At 43.7% G+C, this 6,486-nt stretch overlaps 1 long non-coding RNA gene across 2 annotated transcripts; it reads left to right on the top strand.

The window, feature by feature from the left end:
- The first annotated feature begins 4,430 nt into the window (after window positions 1-4,430).
- LOC116873812 lies at window positions 4,431-5,887 on the top strand. 2 transcript variants are annotated; one of them, XR_004383902.1, is made up of 4 exons: window positions 4,431-4,452; window positions 4,639-4,860; window positions 4,981-5,098; window positions 5,715-5,887. It is a non-coding gene; the product is annotated as an uncharacterized LOC116873812 (long non-coding RNA). The 2 variants fall into 2 exon arrangements; XR_004383898.1 differs by lacking the exon at window positions 5,715-5,887 and adding an exon at window positions 5,204-5,492.
- The last annotated feature ends 599 nt before the right edge of the window (window positions 5,888-6,486 follow it).

The raw sequence follows: 6,486 nt of genomic DNA, 5'->3' as shown, positions 1-6,486 counted from the left end.
TGAAGATATACTTAGTTTATTCCAAGTTCACTGACACTTTGAATTTTAGGTTAATGCCCTCCAGGTCAAAAACCTCTTTCACAGAGCTGATAGAATTGGGGAAGATTATTTTTGTGTTCTTTTAGCCTAGGGAAGAACTTCTTATAGTGACCCCCTAACACACAAAGAATTGATGAATTTGTCTGCATTAAAATTCAGAAGTTTTATTCAGTAAAGCTCACTAGACTTTAAGAAGGGGACACGCTGAGAGAAAACTTCTGCAACTTCCAAAACCAGCAAGCATTTAACATCTAGAACATACAAGGAGCTTCTGTAAATCAACAAGAAAAAGACAGGGAAACCAGTAGAAGATGGGTAAAAAATACAGACAGCTCCCAGAAGGGAAAATCTTGAATGTGTCATAAGCATTATTAATGAGAGGCTCAACCTCTCTGAAATAAATAACCCGAAGATTAAAACATCAGTGGAATAGAGACTACTCTGCACCCTCCCATTTTCCATAAATAAAAAGCCTATTACCACCAAGTGTTGGCAAGGATGTGGGAAAATGAGAACTCTCACACATCGTTGACAAGATACAAACTTTTATAACCATCTGAGAAGAGTCCAGTGATACTGAAACAAAGGACCACGTGTCTTATGACTCAGTTCTCCTACACTGAGTGTAGGAACAGGGGAGTCTGGCGTATTGTTTCCTAAGTGAACACATATGAAGATCTATGTTTTTTTTTTTTAAGGTTTTACCTATTTATTTGACAGAGAGAGATGTTAGAGTGTAAGTGGGGGTGGGGGGAGGGAAGGAGAGGGAGAAGCAAGTTCCCTGCTGAGCAGAGAACCTGATGCGGGGCTTGATCCCAGGACCATGAGATCATGATCTGAGCTGAAGGCAGACACTTAACCGACTGAGCCACCCAGGTATCCCCACATACTAGGCTCTTGATCTCAATGTTGCCAATGGTGGTGGATACTCGAGGCAACTTGATAGAAAAGTGGAAGGTGCATATTAATGGATGTATACAATGGAGAATATTCAGCCATAGGTGAAATGTACTGCACACATACAACAACCCAGATATACCCTTGACTCATAGTATTGCATATAGTATTGCATGTGAAAAGTAAGAACACCAAGAGATTTATGCACAACTCTCTTTAGTGAATTAAAAACACATACACACAGAAAACAACACTACTCATTTTATAAGGTACCCATATCTGGGGATTGAATATACAGACAGTGGCTGGAACTTATATAAAAATAGAGCTCTGACCCACAACTTGCAGCAGCCTGCCCAAGAAACCAAACCCTTATCTCTAATCACCAGCCCCGGAAGCCAGTCTGCTGGGTCATTCCTGTAGGAAGTCAGGCTTCTAACTGATCCAGAAGCTAAACAATAGCTTCTGACCCAAAACAGCCTGGGCTTTGTTAATAACTGATAGCTTCTCTAATATTTGTTCCCACTTAAACTTAAGATACCAGTCAGAGAAAGCCAAACCCATCACATAGGGATGCTTTGCTTCAAGTTAGCCCACCTCCAGCTTTGGCCAACAACCTCCAATCAGGGCATACGTGAAACGTTTCCCCTTCCCATGATGAAACATTCCCACTCCTCTGCCTGTCTTTGTGTCTCTGCCAAAATGCAAGCAACAGTGGCTGACTCCTTTGTTAATAGCAAACTTGGAATAAATAGCCTTTGCTTATTCTCACGTGGCTGGTCTTTGTTTATTTCCATGATTTCCAAAGATCTGTTGGGTGCAGTTGAGTGGTACAGTGCCCCTTGTGCAGTGGGAGTGAATTGGAATGCAGATCAGAGCCGTGCATGGATCCCACTAGACTCTGTGCCACAAATGTGGAGGAAGTGATTAACAGAACTTTCCATGAGAAGGTCCATGAAAAATAAAAAAAGACATTTAAAAGATTAGTGGATTTTAATTTCTTTCTGCATGGTACCTTTCTCTTTTACAGTCTCTTCTACTGTCTGCTTCCAGGCTTTCCTCTGCTTGGGCTTGGATATTTACTGGTGGGGGGCGGTGAACATTTCTTTCCTGGGGTTGTGGTGACAACTGAGTGGGATTGAGAGTCTAGCATGGGAATTTCACGGGTATTTGTAATTATTTCCAGCTCTTATACAAAAGATCATTCTTCAGCCAGATGGAGATGGTCAAGGTATACAAGGAAGCATCAATCACCGCTGGCTTCTCCAGACCCTTGGTGTAGGCTCCCCATCAAGGTCCCTGCCACACGTGACCATCTCTAAGAAACCCTCCTGCCCTTGCAAAGGCAGAAGGGGTCTTGAATCCCTTTTTTTTAACCTACAGCCCGGGTTTTATCTCTGTTAGAGCATAGTTTACAGTTAGGGTCCTCCTTAGCCACTCAATGCAGGAGATTAAAGGAGAAAATAGCCCCAATGATTTTATCTCTCTCTTTTTCAGTGAAAATTACTTTTACAAACTATTAAGTCTTCTGTGAAGGTTATAGTAGAGGACTGAGGTTCAGTTTAGCCCACTTATTAAGATATAGGCTACCCAGCCCCAATAGAAAAAATAAACAAACAATGAGTAGTTTACTTGGATTTATGCACAGTTTGTCTAATCAATCAATTTGTAAACATTATGCAAATGTGTGTAAACCCAAACCTAGCCCAGACGGTACATATGCATTGTTATGTAAACGATCAATCTTGTTAATGCAAATATTAATATAAACCTGACATTAAACGCAAGTTTACACAGCCTTGCTGGTTGAAGGCAGCTTGATTTACATTGAAATGTAAATAGCAGTAGTGCTCTTTTTGGGGCTTTGGAAAACAGACTAGAGTTCACCTGGTGGCCTGTCCCCATCAGGTTCCCCAGACCCAAAACCAACACCTTCCTTCAAGGCATCTCAGGAGGAATTTGGAGAGAATCTGGATGTCAACGCTTGGGTCCCTACTGGTGTCGTTTTTTATATCCTAGCTTCTCCTGGCTCCTTTAGGATCCCAGGGCCCCAGTCTCCAAATCAGTGATGTGGGGAGAGACATTCACCACCTTACACTCTCTCATGAATTGAGGGCTTGAAAGTGAGCTCTTGTGCCAACAAGACTGGCTATCAGCTGACCCACTGGGCAGCTCTGTGCAGGACCGGTCTCCCTTTGCTCTGCTTACCTCCTTCCCTGGGCTGGCTTCTTATGTTTCTCATCTGTTTTAATTGTCACCTCACCTCTTCGGACAGAACTTCCTTGATATTCTCAGTAGGTTTTCTCCTCCAGGGTTCTCTAGGAGAGCTCCCTGCACATCTCATTCATGATGCTTTCCTCAGTGTGTCATGACAGATTTATTCCTTTCTGTGTTTACTGTGGTCCCTCCTCCCCACCTATGAGCTTCACAGGGTCAGAGCTATGCTTGTTTTGTTCATCACTTCATCCTCGCTGCCAGGCCCATGAGATGTGCTTGGAAAAATTCTGTTGGATGGATGGACTGTTGGACGGACAGACACACACACTCTGTAGCCTTGTTGCTTAGCACAAAGATCCGCCTTCCAAAACTCACCTTTTAGGATCTGGGTCCTGCCCTGAATACACTGATAATTTGCCTGACGTCCTCCGCTGCTCCAGCACCAGTCAGAGCTGGATTCTGGTCTCTGAGCTCCCGCCATGGCGTGATGATAACAGTAGGATGAAAAGTAGCTTTCATGCATTCACCATGTACTAGGTTCCAGGTATTACTCTGGGTGCCTTATACCCATCATCTCATCTGAACGTTAATCTTCAAAGCATATTTTCAAAAGATCAAGCCTTTAACAAGGGCTTGGGCGGGGGCAGTGTAGAGTCCAACCCAGAATCTAGATTGGAAGTTATCTAGGTCTGAGTCCAAATCCTGACTTTATTAGCTATGGATTTTGGAAAACATATTTACTGGTGGGGGGCAGTGAACATTTCTTTCCTGGGGTTGTGGTGACAACTGAGTGGGATTGAGAGTCTAGCATGAGAATTTCAAGGGTATTTGTAATTATTTCCAGCTCTTATACAAAAGTTCAGACATCTAGAGACCAAGGACTGCATTTATTCTGCTTGATCCCTTTGTCTCCTTTGTCCTCTTTGAGCCCTTGGTTGCTTTCAGCTCTCTCCTCTCACTGCCTTCTAGTAGAGAATTTGCACAGGATGCACCTTGTGGTGTCTCTGCTGAGATCAACCACCCCAACATGAGACTGAGGAAGTTAATGACCCAGATCCTTGTGGAAGTGAAAGAAAGAGGCGCTAAAAAGACGTGGAACTCTTACATATGCCAATCAGTCCTAACCCTAAAGGCTCTGAAACCAAGGGAGTGCATCTGGGCTCTGCAAGACACAGCTGGTTGGTTGCTACTTGCAGCCGGAGCCTATCTGCTTTTGAGCAAGTCTGTTTACGTCTGACTCCCTGCAGAGAGTGGGTCCTGTGTCTTACTCTTCAGCAGCCAACATGGTGACTGCACATGGTGGGTGTCCGATCAACTAGCTGAATGAATATTCCCTTTCCAAACACTCTCACCCAGATTTATTGGACTTCTACCTTTTTAGGGCACTGTTTGGAGGGGGTACTTTTAATACTGTCTTTGATCTTCCTTTGGGTTGGACTTGGGGGTGCGACGGGAAGAAGATCACCCAAATGTAATTTCTCCTAGGTTCTCTACATATATTTCCAGGCAATGTCTGCCTGAACACCGCCTGCTGCCGGAGAGGCTCTGTCCTTGGCCAGATGGAGCTCCATGCCAGCGACTGAACCCCAATCATTAATAGCAGCTGCAGACCCCAGGAGCTCCCTGCAAAAGCAGGAATGCCAGTTGCAATGAGAAACTTTCCACTGCCTACAATTAAAGGGAGAGAAACTACACTGGAGTGTGAAGGTGGGGCCGAACTGTTTCTCTTATATATTGTTAACAATAACACCTTCATTTGAACTGGGCTTTGGAATTGATAAAATGCTCTTTCTTATATCATCTCATTTGCTTGTCTCCACTTTGCAGATGGAGAAACTGCTCTGAGATAGGCCACAATAGCATCTGGAACCTCCTGTGATCAGCTGCCAGGATCCTTTAATGAGAAGTTGCGTGTTCCTTGATGTCTCTCTGGGAGTCGCTCAAGGTAAGTAAGGACCTTGGGGCAGTCGGCTAGATGACCCCTAGCTGAGTGACTGTAATTGTTCTGACCGTTATGGGCTCACAAATCCTTTTGTTTTTTAATTTTAAGAGAAAAGGAGATGTTAGCCAAGATGGGATTTTCCCAGAAGAATTCTTTAGAAAAGTGCCAGAACCTTTACCTTCCACCTTGACAGTCCCCAGAGACAAACTGAAAGGACCTCGCTTAATGTCTCATCCGAAGGGTATTTGCAATGCTGGCTTCATCATTCAAAGCAGGAAAGGCCTTTGTCATGGTCAGATGGCTTTAATGTGTTCTGAATGCTACATAAATTCAAACTTGATGGCTCATTTATTTGTTGGATTGAAGTTTTATACAATAAACTAAGCCTTGGTATTTACTAATAACTTGTGCACTGCCCTTTGTTTGTTTAGAACAGCCAGAAGGCAAAGAAGTTGACCGAGTCCCTCATGGCCAATATGGTGTTCAGATCCTGGCATTTCCTGGGACGGTTTATGGATTGGTGGGGGGACGGTAAGAGGGCTATTTGTGGAGGGAGAGAAGGACGCTTGTGGGGAAAGGAGGAGAGGGGAAACATTGTAGGGTATGTGTTTTATTCCAGACAAATTTGACATAGTCCCACCACCCATGCTTCGATTGCTGAATTCAGTGAGCTGGGAATTCAGCACTTGGAGTGACAGGCCAGGCTTGGCTAGTGACTTGTGGCATGACCTTGGAAAATTCATTTTTCCCTGCTGTGTTTTGCTGTCTCACTTTGGAAAAAAAAAAAAAAGAAAAAAAAAGCTTATAATAAATTCTATTCACTGCTCAAGGTGAGCATCCTTTAACTACTCTCCTTCAGGAGATCTTTCTTCTTTACCTCTACCCCTCCCACAAAAATTTCTCTTTTTCTCAGAATTCGAGACATATCATTTGTCCCATGTCTTAGGGGCAAGAACACAGGCTTTGGTGTGTGACTGAGCCAAGTATGAGTTGTAACTCTGCCATTCATCTCAACTCGAACAAGTTAAGAAATGGTTTTGAGTTCCCATTTCCTCTCTGTAACATGGGAATAATGGCTTATATCTTGTCATGTTGTGAGAAGTACAGAATTGGACACAGGTGAGGTCCTCAGCTCCGTGCCTGGCACTTACAAAGTACTTCTTACAAATGGGAGCAATTTTCATTCCAGCCTCATATTTTGGGGTTCCAGATAGATTGTAAGCTCTCTGGGGAAAGGGACCAGCTGGTTTTCTGAAGACACAGCATCCAGCCCCTGGAGATTTTTCTGTAGTATTTTCCATGACCACAGATGTTCACAGCCTACTTCTCAGAGACAGATAATGTGACTTCCTCTCAGAGGACTCTCTGAGAGCAGCAACATCTTTCAGTTC

This window comes from Lontra canadensis, unplaced genomic scaffold (genome assembly GCF_010015895.1).
Source record: "Lontra canadensis isolate GAN:19392208 unplaced genomic scaffold, GSC_riverotter_1.0 scaffold1, whole genome shotgun sequence".
Taxonomy (NCBI): domain Eukaryota; kingdom Metazoa; phylum Chordata; class Mammalia; order Carnivora; family Mustelidae; genus Lontra; species Lontra canadensis.
Note: the sequence above shows the minus strand (reverse complement) of the source record. Positions and strands in the feature narration are given on the sequence as shown.